Here is a 14,289-nt window from a genome sequence, read left to right on the forward strand (position 1 = left end):
AGTCAGGAGGACAGGAGTTTGAATCCAGCCTCAGACACTTGCCACTTACCAGTTGTGTGACCTTGGGCAATTCACTTAAACCTGATTGCCTCACATCCAGGGCCATCTCTAGTTGTCCTGATTCATATCTGACTACTGGACCCAGATGGTTCTAGAGGAGAAAGTGAGGTTGGTGACTTAGCACATCTCCCCCTCACTCAAATTCAGTTCACATGCTTGTTATGGCATCACCTCTCTGATGTCATGGTCTTCTTCAAATATGAAGGACAAGAATTAACCTCTCCTATCTTTCTAGTCTTCTTACATTTACTTCCCAAGATGTGATCTTTGATCCAGTGACATTGATCTCATGATGGTTCCAAGAACAAGACCCTCCATCTCTCAGTTCTAGCATTCTCTCTGGTTGTTCCTCATGCCTGGAAGGTTACCCCTTCTCCGTTCCAACTACTAACCTCCTTGGCTTCTTTTAAGGCTTAATTAAAAACCCTACCTTCTGTAGAAAACCTTCCAAATTCTAGTGCTTTCCCTCTTTTAATTATTTTCTAATTATCCTGCGTATAGTTTGCTTTGTATATATTTGTTTGTATGTATTCTCACCATTAGATCATAAGCTTGTATCCTCAGTTCTAAACACTGCACCTGAGCATAGTTAAATGCTTAATAAACATTTAATGATTCATTTTATTATCTCTGTTTTACAGATGAGCAAACTGAGGCAAACAGAGGTTAAATGATTTGTCCAAGTCATACAACTAGAAATATATGAAGTCATATTTGAACTCTGGTCTTTCTGACTCCAAGGCAGCTTAATATCTACCACACCTTGAAGGAATCAAAGTCCCTTCCTTCTTCTTCCTCCTTTGCCACTACTCACTGAAATCCTAGATTTGAATGGTAGCATAGAAACATCTTGCAAGTCAAGGCATCACTCTTCTGATGTCATTGATTCACTTTAGAATGAAGGGTGAACAAAACCCATATCAGGAATCATATCCCTTACATGTGGGTGCTCTGTCCAAAACCATATAAATTTTGATTGTTTAAACCTCACAAGATAATTTGAGGTTTGAGGACTAGATTTTTTTCTCTCTTCCCTATTAATTTATTTTGTCCTTTAAAAAAAACCGGGACAATTAAATCTTCTGTTCCATATAGCTTCATTTATGGTTTCTTGAAACAGAACACCAGAAAGTGAGGCATGAATAAAGTCCATTGGGATTCAAAAGGAGTTACTTCACTGTGACTTAAACCCAAATCACTCTGGCTCTCACTAATTCGCCAATAATAGGTCCCAGTACAACCTTCACTTGGTCATAACTTAGGTTTTGATAGTTCACAATGGGTAAAAAATTAGCATTGTCTCTGTTCTAGTTAGAAATCATGAGGGTTTTCCCCTTACATATTTTTTGAATAGGCAAAATAGTCTATATTTTGCCTCATTTCTTACCTAGCCTTAAATCACTGATTGGGCATTACTCAGACAAACTGAGACCTAGGAAAGGCCAAAGTCTCACACTTTATCTGGAGCTACCTCCAGCTGTCCTGACCTATGTCTTGACACTAGAATCTGTCGACTTTGAAGGAGACAGTGGCCTTGCTTCACTTAAATTCAATTCACTTGGCAGTCAGGATATCACCCTCTTGATGTCATTGATCCTCTTCAAGAATAAAGGACATAAATAAAAGCATAGCAGCATCCATATCAATACTCATTTTTTACAGCAAACATGTAAAAGTATTCTACCAAGAAAAATATATAAGGATACAACTTATCTCCAGCTATCTGCTTTTTGAGATCATCTGAATCATTCCTTTGCCAAAGGGTAATTATCACCTTAATTGTAAGTACATATGCAAACTTTCAACAAAATCAAACATTTGATATAGATATAGAAAGATCAAATCATGCAAATATGTAAAGATGCCAATGAAACATAATTTTAAGAGAATATAAGTTTTTATGCTCTGAACTTTCCTTTTTCTGTAAATCTATTGAAGAAAGACTAAAATTTGTATAAATAGCTAATTATTCCTTGTTAAACTTCACTCTTACATTAACAAATGAATTTGAATTCTTTAAAGAGCAGAGGAAAATGAAGTCTCTGCCATGATCTTAACAGCAATATTTCCTTTATGTATGAACTCAAGTTCAGAAAATCCAAGGTCACAGTATCAAAAGCAAAATTGGAATCCATACCCTTCCCCTCCAGATTAAATACTTTTTCCAAAATTCCAGAATTTCTCTGACATCCCATTTTCAGGATTAAAGACTAAAGAGATACTCTATTTCTTAGGAAGAGCTGAGGTTTCTTCCCTTTAGAAGATTATTTAAATAAATATCATTATTTATATAATATAATATATTGAGAATACTGTTGATTGATATTGAATATGTATTCATCAAAATACTGAAACTATTGATAATAAAATAATATATATAATATATAATTGTCATTATTTAAGAGCTGTCAGAAGTTCTTAATGCCTGAAGCAATGGGTTGTTCCCAAATCAGTGGTCATAGGTTCAAATTCCTACTCTGACATTATTTGATCTAACTTAAGTGAACTTTTGTTTCCCCATTTAAAAGATGAAGAGGATAGACTAGAAACTAGATGACCTCTGAATGGTTTTTGACTCTAGACCTCTGACTCTACAATTAATAATTATTTAAAGAGAGTATAAACATGTGATTGGGGTGGTGGTGGAAATGGAATTCTAAATAAACAATTTTTAAAATAGAGTATTGGAGAAAATAAGGGAGTTATATTGAATTTCGAACTCAATAGGAGATAATATGACTGCACAAATACCAAAAGAAGCTAATTTGTTCTTTTAGCTCTGTTCATTTGTTTCTCAGTTATGTCTGACTCTTCGTGACCCTATTTGGGGCTTTTTTGGCAAAGACACTGGAGTGGCTTTCCATTTTCTTCTCCGGCTCATTTTATAGATGAGGGAACTGACATAAACAAAGTTAGTTGACCTACCCAGGGTCACACTGCTAATAAGAGCCTGAGATCAGATTTGAACTAAGAAAGATAAGTATTCCTGATTCCAAACCCAGTTCTCTTTCCATTGCACCATTTAGTTGATTTATCATTTGTTCTTAAGGATATTTAATTTCATCAATATTGGCTTATCCTCTACTGATATAGATTGGGACCCTCTACTGATATAGATTGCAACCCTCTGTAATTTAGCAAGCGGTCCTTGAAAATTGCTGTAAACAAAATATTCGTTACCCTGTGGCCTCCCAGGTGATGAATGAGCATCTCTGACCTTAATGAAACTTATCAGTGGACAGTAGATTTAGACAATCCATCAATGGATGTGATCTTGAAGTCTTTCCAATTTAGTAATACCTTACCTTGTTTACCTTCCACCGATAACCTTCAAGAACCCAGGATCACCTTCATCACAGTGAGGCATTCAAATAAAACTTTTTTGGAGGACTACATTAGTAGAAATCTGCTGCCTAGAATAAATGAAATGATAGCATCCTTGTATTCTTCTATGGTTGATAGGATTTTATGTAGGCTCTCTCTTCTATCATAGCTTAGTTGATTCTACTTAGGGTGGGTCTCCTCTCAGCCCATAAGATTGTTGATGCAATGAAAACAATGATTCAGACTTGAAAGGAACCTGATGCTGTCCTTTACTATCTGTAATTTAGGGTCAGACTTTTCATTCCCCTGGGCCTCGGTTTCTTCATTTGTAAAATGAAATTAATTAGAACAGAATTCCTCCTTCCAGTTTTACATCTACAATCCTGACCTCTAAGCAGGTATGTGACCCTAGGACACCAAAATTATAATTTTTGGTCCTGTCAAAAGTTTGTCCCACATAATTAAATTCTTTCCTAGTCCTCATCTGACACGGTTTTTTATTCCCAGGTTTATACCAAACCTAATAAACAGTTATCCCTATTGGGATAGAGGCCAGAAGATATGAGATGAATGCCAGTAGTCTTTATACATTATCTTTAATACCATTTTTCAATTTTCTAACTGTCAACAGGATTTCTTAATTTCATTTTATCTTCTTTGAAATGAAAGGGGGTATATGTGAACAGCAATTTTTAATATTTTCTTTATTTTTTCCAATTACATGCAAAGATAGTTTTCTACATTCATCCTTTCACAAGCTTTTTTTCCCCCACATTTTTCTGCCTTCCTCCCTCACCCTTCCCTATGGCAGCAAACAATCCTATATAAGTTGTACATAAAAATCATGTGTAGCATCTTTCCATATTAGTCATGTGGTAAAAAGGAATTAGAACTAAGGGGGGAAAGAAACAATGACAAAGAAAAGAAAAAAAATAAAAGAAATTTTAAAAAAGTGAACATAATATGCTTTGCTCTGCATTCAGACACCATAGTATTTTTCCTGGATGTGGACAGCATTTTCCTTAACAGATCTCTCAGGATTGTCCTTGATCACTGAACCGATGAGAGAAACTACGACCATCATAGTTGATCATCTTACAATGTGGTTGTGAACAGCACTTTTTGTAGTAGCAAAGAACTAGAAACAAAGCAGATGTCCATTGATTGAAGGAATGGTTAAATCAGTTATAGCCAATGAATTTTATAGGTTATTACTGCTCCAGAAGAAATGATTTTGAAGAATACAGAGAAGCATGAGAAGAAATATGAATTAAAACAAAATAGGCAGGGTCAAATATACTCCCACATATAAATAAAATGAACACTCTATGTTAATGGAAAGGAAGCAACAATAAAATCACCAGATACTGCATAATTATAACACCCACACAGAGATAAAAGAATGTTGAGAAGGTGGAAGAATGTGCTTTCAGAATATTACATATACTTTCATATTCAGTTGATGTGTTGTTTAGTTTTCCTGAACTATTAATTCTTATTCTCTCTCCCTCTTCCTCTCCCTCTTTCTCCTTCTCCCTCCCTTTCTCTCTCTCTCTTCTTTCTCCCTCCCTCCCTTTCTTTCCTTCTCTCTCCCTCCCTCCTCCCTCTCTCTCTACATCTTTGTCTTTCTCTCTCCCTCCTTCTCTGTCTCTGACTCTGTCACTCTGCCAGAGAGAAAGAGAGAGAGAAAGAGAGAGAGGATGGCTCTCTTAAAAGGAAAAAAGAAAGGAGACTCGCATTGTTAAGTGTGTACTCTATCAGTAATTGTGTACCTACTATTGTTCCAGTCACACTTTGTAAATTATTATAAATATTAACTTATTTTATCCTCACAATGACACTGTAATTATTATTCCAATTTTACAGCTGAGGAAACTGATGCAGACAGAGGTTAAATGACTTACCTAGGGTCTCACAGCTAGTAAATGTCTGAGGATGAATTTGAGCTCAGGTCTTCCTGACTCCAGGTTCTGGGCTCTGTCCATTAGTCCACTTACTGCCTCTAGGTAGGTAGAGTTATATGGAAATAAAAGTCATGTAAAAACAAAAGATCTCCAAAATTTTAAAGTAAAAAAGAAATAGAAGTAGAGAGAGAATCCTTGTACCTATCAACCTTTAAGAAACATTATAAAAGAGTTCTTGTTTATGAACAGGAAAAGCAGCAAGAACCCTGAAAAATTTTCAATTTTTAAAACATCACAGTATGGCCGATTAAACAGATCAAAACTCCCTGTAAGTCAAAACAAAATAAGAATGACCAAACAGTTGTTATGTATTTGCACAATGTTCCTTCATCACCTAGAGTTCGATATAAATAGGGAATGTGATGCTCAAGCTCTAATTTGAGTTCCATTTGCTGACTGGATTAAATATATTAATTATTCTAGATCACCCAGTTTTCCCTCCTTTTATCAAAGGAGTGGGAGTTAGGCTAATAAAGCAACAGAATAGAGGTCCCTCCTTCCTCTCCACCATAGTAGGTCTGAATGTGTTTACTAATTACTTAACATCATTCTCTTTGAAAACCGTATGACAATTGAGATCCTGGATATATTGCCGTCAACAAAATGGTAAAGGAGGAAATAGATAAGTTTAAATTAAGACATTTCTGAGATTTCATCTCACACTCAGAATATTGGTCAAAATGATAAAAGATAAGAATAGTTAACTTTGCAGCAGTGATGGAAAAGTCACAATAATACATTATTGGTGGAATTGTAAATTTCATCCTACTTCAGAAAACAATATAAATTATGTAAGAAAAGTTGCTTAGACTAGGCATATTCTTGATCCATCCATCCTATGCCTGGGCACATATTCTAAGAAAGTCATTGAGAGAGAGAAAAAATCCCTACATGACAAAATATGTATACAATCACTTTTTTTATAAATTCTAAACCTGGAAAAAAAGGGAATGCCCATCAATTGACATGTGACTATAATGGAATATTATTGTACCATAAGAAATTTAAAATATAAGGTATTCAGAGAAACCAAGGGAAATTTGTAGAATGTATATTATGAAATAAGCAGAATTTAGAGAACATACACAAAACCTTCAACAATAATATAAAGGAAAAGAATACTAAAATACATCAGACTCCAAATGCATGGACTCCAGAGGACTGACTTACCTCACTCCTCTTGGGAGAGAAGTGGTAGAATACAGATGCAGATCAAGACATACTCTGTCAAACATTATCAGTCTATTAGTTTGTTTTGCTTTGTTGCAAGGAAAAAGAGTATTATTGGGAAGTTAGCAGTTGAGTTCAAATCTGGCCTCAGACACTTAATAATTGCCTAGCTGTGTGACCTTGGGCAAGTCACTAAATCCCATTGCCTTAAATAAATAAAGTAAAAAACAGCAATGCAAAAATAATGATAGCAATAATAATGATAATAATAAGTTTTTAATTGTAATGGAGTTAAATTTGTCTTCTCTCCCAGCTCCCTTTTTTCTACTTTTCCCCTTCCACACTTGTCTTAGTCCACCCAAATATCTAGTGTTTTAAGGTTTCTGCTTGCTTCTTCATATTAAGCTAGTAGGAGTTTCCTAGATACTCCCTAAGCAAATTTACTCTCAGTCAGCTAAGAAATTGGAGACAACTTTATAAACTAATTTATACTTGTATATTCTTGACTAACAAGGAAGAATGCTTTCTCATCAGGAAGTAGTAATGCCATAACCACCTTACTTAACAGAAATGAACAAAGCCATTGGTGTAAATTCAAGCATCAAACCTAGGGAAAGGGAGGGATATTTTTCACCACTGGTTGTCCCCTACTTAGGACTAGCTCTTACTGGGTATGTTTTGATTTAAGATATAATGTTTACAGAAAGGACCTAAGGCAAAAAGGAAAAGTTTTCTGAGCTGCAAAGGTCTTAGGCCAGATAGAGAGAGACCATATATTCAAGGCATCAGTCATAATTTTAGAAATTTTCTTGACAAAAGAGAAAATTTCTAGAAATCAGTCTAACCCTGTCCTTTAGAAATATCCCCCCAGGAAAACCAGAGATTCAGAATAAAGAAAGATCTACTATACATTCCACCTCTGATAATGATTAGTTTCATGACTGTGACAAGTCATATTAACCTATCTGAGCAGCTGGGTCCTTATTTATAAAATAACTATAATATTACCAATAGTAGTCTTTTTAAAGTATTGTTGTGAAGATCAAAAAATGCAAAGTATGTAAATCACTTTGTAATTTTAGAACACTAAATAAATATCACCATAGTTAATAGCATTACTTTAAAGATCAAATTGTATAATAGAGAATTGGCTTCTGAGTTAGGTAGAACTGGGTTCAAGTCCCATCTCTGACATATATTGTCTGTGTGACCACTTATTTTCTCAGTAGTCCCAGGTAATTTTCTACAACTACAAACTACAGTATCCTATCTACAAATGAAATAACAGATTCAGACTACATGTGTATATATACAAATACACACACATCCACACACGCCTCATTACTGACAGCTCAGTTCTGTGATTATGGACTCACACATTAAATAGAAGGAATTAGAAAGGAGATTAGAAAGAAAAATCAAAAACCATGGTTTATAAGAAACTTACTTAAAACACAAGATAAACATGAAGTCAAACTAGAGAAAAGGCAACAAAAACAAATAGACTTTATTAAAAGAGATAAGGGGCGGCTAGGTGGCGCAGTGGATAAAGCACCGGCACTGGAGTCAGGAGTACCTGGGTTCAAATCCGGTCTCAGACACTTAAAAAATACCTAGCTGTGTGGCCTTGGGTAAGCCACTTAACCCCACTGCCTTGCAAAAAACAAAAAAAAAAAAAAAACAACTAAGAATTGGAGGATCATACAATAAACCATAGAAATAATAAATTACAACATGGATATGATGAAATACTACTGTGTTATAAGAATTGATAAAGAATGCTCAGTGACACAGTGGATAGAACACTATCCCTGGAGTCAGGATGGATCTGAGTTTAAATCCACCCTTGGACACCTAATAATTGCCTAACTACATGACCTTGGGCAAGTCACTTAACCCCATTGCCTTAAACAAATATTTTTTTTTAATTTTTAAAAAAGAATTGATAAAGAAGCTGGTTTCAGAAAAATCTGTGAAGATTTTTATGAAGTGATGCAAAATGAAGTAAGCAAAGTCAGGAGAATAATTTATATAATAGCAATATTATGCCACCATACTATCTTAGACAAGTTTCTTAGGCTCTTTGAGGCTCTGCATCAGGGAAATAAGAACGGTTTTCATTTCTCATAAAAAATCCAGGTTTCTTATTTCCCTGTTGCAGAATCTCAATAAGCCTAAGAAACTTGTCTAAAATGGTATGGTGGCAGAGTCAGAATCCTAATCAAAGTTCCATTATTCCAAATTGGGATCTGTTTCAATTTTATCCTGCTGCTATCTATTTCTCTGACTTAGAGGCCCCATTGGTATCTGATGCAATTGCCAATACTCCATTATGCATGACTCTTGGATAGTAAGTGATTGATTAAGGCTGGAGGCTTCATCTATTTTATTCAACCTCATATCCCGGCCCATTTCTCCCTTCCTCTCGCCCCACCCCCACCCCTAATACAAAAAGTATGTGAATCCAAGCAACTAGACTGGTACAGTTCATCCAATCCAATAAAAAAAAAATCCAATGTCCTTCTTTTAAAAGTTAAGTTCAAGCAATTCATACTTGGAAAATATGATTATTTTTAGAAAATTTTACTGTGTTCATAAAATCAGAGTCATGTGGGAAGTCTCATATGAACTGCCAAAGAGTGAAATAAGGAGAACCAGGAGAATAATACACACCATGACCAAAGTAATGTAGGCAAAAACAGCACTGTAAGGCAACTAGACTCAGATTGATTGCAGTGACTAATTTCAATCCTGGATGAAACAAACCTCTCTAAAAAGTGGAGGACAGTTACAGGTAGGAAATAATGCATAAGTGATCAGATTCTGTTACTGTACCAGTTTTGTTAACCATTTTTCTTTGTTTAATAGAGGTGAGGACATATAAATAATGACAATGAATAAAAACAAAACTCATCAAAAATCTCTTTTTTAAGAAAAAATCTGAATGATTTGAAAATGCTTAAATATAAAAAAGAATAAAACCTGAAGCCATTCATTCTATTTTCCACTTACTCCCATCATATCGCAAATCCCCTCCTTTGCCACAAAGTTGATTGATTTTTTATTTGTGAGCAGGCAAACTTCTCATTTCTAGCAACCATTATTATTTATAGTATAATGATTATTCATAAAAATCACAGCTTATTTGTGTAGCAGGATTTTTTCTCCCAATTACTGTACAATGCATTTAATGAGGGCATAGCAAATAAATTCAGCGCGACAGTGTAATTTTCAGTCTAATAGAATAAAGTATATTAAAAACACAATGGCATTTTCATGCAAGAAACACAAGAAAGAACTTCAGGAGAAATCAATAAGGCAAGGGTGCAAAGCTCCTGTCTTGTTCTACAGATATTTTTCCCAACAGAATCCAGGGAGAATACACTATAACTTAAAGACAAGCAGTGAGTGACAACAGAAGCATGCACTTCCTGCCCTCTTCTCTTGCTCTGACAGATAGACCATTCAGTAATTTCTCCTTGTTACAAAAGAAACATATTCCAACAACAAAAAAACAAATTAAAGTTTAGAGCCAAAAAATATCAAATAAGTAAGTAAGTGATGATGCAAAAGACAATAACCATCTTTCTTCCCCATCAGACAAAATGATCTGTTGTGATGTTTTCACTCTGCACCTGATACTCTTGCCAGATTTCCACTCCAAGGAACTAATGCTCCTCCCAGGGTAAGATCATCACCTATAATCTCATCTTTTTTCTTCATTTCTATCTGTCTCTTAGATCCTTCATTATTTCTCCATAAAGGTATTGAAATGGCTTGTTTTTTTCAGATTTGGAAACTGAGGCAAACAGAAGTAAATGACTTTTTCAGGGTCATACTACTAATAGTGTCTGAAGCCAGATCTGAACTCATGAAGATGAGTTTTCTTGATTAGATACTGCACTCTATCCACTGCAACACCTGGCTGTTTACTATACTGCTAACTCAAACTCTGATTCACACCACGTCAGTCAGTCTCCTCTCCCCTTTGATTGGAGAACTATGAACCTCTCCCTATGCCTTCCTTTATAGAGGCAGAAACTCTTTGGAACACTCCACTCTGCACCTGCTGCTCTTTCTAGTTTCAACAGAACTGTGCTCCCAAACTGACAGCCCCCTGGTCTTCCCCATCCCACTTTCTTGCCTCCTTTTGTGCACTCTTTCCCTTCCCCTCCCCCCATTACATTGTGAGGTCCTTGGAAGGTCCTCGCCTTTCCTTTTAGTTAACAATAAATGATTAGCACTTAATGAATATTTATTGAATTGGAATCATCCCTCTACATATAGTTATGTCAGGAAAGAGCATTGATTCTAGAATCCAAGAACCTCTGCTCAAACCTTTCCTCTGACAGTGCCTATCTGTGGCAATTTGGGTAAGTAACCTTATTCCCTGGATTTCAGTTTCTCCTACAATAGGAGTCTCTTTTAGTTTCCCAACTACAACTCTATAATCTTATATTTAGGGAACATTGTTGTGAAACAGCTATAATTTTTTTAATTGTTTATTTTTAACTTTTTTAAATTTCAATTCAGATTGTCCCCCCTTTCCAGTTTCTCCTTCATTCATAAAGGAGTCATGCAAGATATGTTTCCATATGAATAGTCAAGATTTATTAAGTGCCTACTGTGTACCAAGCATTTTGCTAGGCACTATGGACACATACAAAAAATAAAATAATTTCCCCTTTCAAAGAGCTTATAACCTAAAAAGAAGACAAAAAGTACAAGAGTATATAGAATAAATACAAAAATAATGGACAAGGTGATTAAATATGATCTAGGGAAGGAAGGCACTAGAGGTTGAGGTTATCAAGAAAGGTTTTGTGGGAGCAGTTGGGTGGAACAATGGATAGAGCACCAGCCCTGGAGTCAGGAGGACTTGAGTTCAAATTCAGATGCAGACACTTAATAATTGCCTAGCTGTGTGACCTTGGGCAAGTTACTAACCCCATTGCCTTAAATAAATAAATCTTTTTTTTAAAAAAAAAGAAAGGTTGGAGAACATCATTAAAAACAAACTAGATAATTTTGATTACATTAAATTAAAAAGCTTTTGCACAAACAAAACTACTGTAATCAAGATCAAAAGAAATGTAGCAAATTGGAAACAATTTTACCACTAGTATTTATGACAAAAGACTCATTTCTAAAATATATAGAGATATGAGTCAAATATGAGTCAAAAAAAAAAACCAAGCCATTCCCCAATTGACAAATGATAAAAGGATATGTGGAGGCAATTTACTGATGAGGAAGTCAAAGCGATCCATATTCATTATGCTCTAAATCATTATTGATTAGAGAAATGTAAATTAAAACAACTCTGTGGTACCACCTCACAGCTCTCAGACTGGTCAATATGACCAGAAAAAAACAAAGATCAGTGCTGGAAGGGGTGTGGGAAATCTGGGACACTAATGCATTGCTTGTGGAGCTATGAATTCATCCAACCTTTCTGGAGAACAATCTGGAATTACACCCAAAGGGCAATAAAAATACACATACACTTTGATCCAGCAGTACCACTATTGGGTCTATACCCTGAAGAGATCATGAAAAACAGTAAAAACATCACTTGTACAAAAATATTCATAGCAGCCCTGTTTATGGTGGCAAAGAATTAGCAATTGAGTGAATGTCCATCAGTTGGGAAATAGTTCAACAAACTGATATGTATATTATAGAACACGATTGTTCTATAGAAACCAGGAGGAATGGGAAATCAGAGAAGCCTGGAAGAGTTTGCTTGAACTGATGCTGAGTGAGATGAGCAGAACCAGAAGAATGTTGTACATCCTAACAGCAACATAAAGTTGATGATCAACCTTAATGGACTTGCTCATTTCATCAGGGACAATTTTGGGGTATCTGCAATGGAGAATACCATCTGTATCCAAAGAGGGAATTGTGGAATTTGAACAAAGACTATTAACTTTATTTTTTTAAAAAGGTATCATATTATGTAATCTTTCTATCTCTTATATTTCATTTTTTTCCTTGAGGATATGATTTCTTTCTCAATACATTCAATTTTGATCAATGTATAAGCATGGAAACAATGTAAAGACTAACAGAGTGCCTTCTCTGGGGGGTGAGGGGAGGGAAGCAAGATGTAAAAATCAAAGGACAATAAAAAAAGAATAAAACAAAAAAAAGAGAAAGATTCTGTGTAGAAGGTGTTGCTTGAGCTGCATCTTAAAGGAAAAGAGAGATTCCTGGGACAGAAGTGAAGAGGGACCACATTCTAGTGATGGGAATTGTCTAGTGCAAGAGTACAGAGATGGAAGATTGAGGGTTGGTATGTGAGGAACAGAAAGCTGTGGTTGGATAAAAAGGTCCAGAGAAAGGGAATAAAGTCAAAGTCAGGGGCTAGGTTGTATAGAACTTTAAAGGCTAAAACAGGGGGTTTAAATTACTTGGGATCAATAATCTTTTTTTCCAGTTTTATGAAAAGGAGAAAGAAAATAAAAGGCAGAAGGAGAAAATGTGTGTGTGTGTGTGTGTGTGTGTGTGTGCAGATTTTTGCTGAGTATGTTATACATGGCTCTTTTATATTATATGAACTGATGAAAAATGAAGTGAGAAGAACCAGGAGAAAAAAGTATACATTAATGACCAATTATAGGCCTTCTGAGTTATATGATCAACAGCAAGGAGTTTTAAACATTCTCTGATTCCCCAAGACTTCTCAACTTTCTCCAAAACAGAAATTATGTGCCAAAGATAAAATAACATCATATGCCTCCATAGTGTAGGACACACAGAATTCCCCCAGAATTTTATTTAAGAAAACTATCCATGAACTGATGACTACTCTGAGCTCCCAATGCACCCTGTGTAAGAATGGCATGCAAATTTATGAAGTGTTTCACATTTTTGAATGTCACCCATGTCTTGACAGAGATAACAGACTAATATGCAAAATTAGACAGATATTTGGAGGCATGGACCATATGGGACTTTTGTTTGACAATTGTTACCAACAATTTTATTTCCCCAATTTTACTAGAGGCAGGGAGGATATGTAAGAAAAGATCAAGGATTATGGCATCCTAAATCTCAGCATCCTATTAAGACCATGATGATAAATATAGCAGAAGCTAAAGCTGTCATTATCCTGTAGAGAATTTCTTCAGGAAAAACTTTTAAATTTCTAACTCTTCAGACTATTAGTACAAAATTACCATGCCCCCTCTTTATCCTAGGGAATTAAAGAGATTAAAGCAGAATTATAATTAACCTGGAGATTTTCATCTCTTTGTGTATAGATTCAGAGCATGTTTCATTCCTTGATTTACTTCCTCTCTTGTTTCATGTCCTAATTAAATTATTTTACTATTAAATTTATATGTCTCTTATATATAATGATGATGACACTTCTTGTGAGGACTTGAGTCATAGTGTGAATCATTATCATTCCTAAAGCAATTATCCTAAACCTGGGAGAAGCTGAACACAGGGCTCAGGAAGCTGTTGCATCCTGAGGATAAAAAAAAAAGGGATTTAAAAAACCTGGGCACAGTTTTTCAGATTTTCTCTTGTAGAATGCTACAAATACTCAATAAAGCTCAGAAAGTTAGAAAGTCTAAATAAACACTAAGCCTATCCTACAATATGATAAGTAAGTGTGTAGTCAAAATGGAACAGAATTTGACTTATCAACTTAGAAAATTTTAAAAGAAGATCAAAAGGACTTACAGTATAAAAATATTTATAGCAGCTCTTTATGTAATGGCTGGAAATTTCTGGCATACCCATCAATTGTGTTGAA

At 35.1% G+C, this 14,289-nt stretch overlaps 1 long non-coding RNA gene across 2 annotated transcripts in view; it reads right to left on the reverse strand.

Annotated features, from left to right (window-relative positions):
* Nucleotides 1-14,289, reverse strand: part of LOC141498795 (uncharacterized) — a 158,403-nt gene that overhangs the window by 65,114 nt on the left and 79,000 nt on the right. The window contains exon 2 of one of the 2 annotated variants that reach the window (XR_012471702.1): nt 5,289-5,386. The exons of the other annotated variant lie outside the window; for it this stretch is intronic. This is a non-coding gene — a long non-coding RNA (uncharacterized LOC141498795). The remainder of the gene's footprint in view (nt 1-5,288; nt 5,387-14,289) is intronic. 2 annotated transcript variants of the gene reach the window in all.

The sequence above is a fragment of the Macrotis lagotis genome, chromosome X, assembly GCF_037893015.1.
Source record: "Macrotis lagotis isolate mMagLag1 chromosome X, bilby.v1.9.chrom.fasta, whole genome shotgun sequence".
In the NCBI taxonomy this organism is placed as follows: Eukaryota; Metazoa; Chordata; class Mammalia; order Peramelemorphia; family Peramelidae; genus Macrotis; species Macrotis lagotis.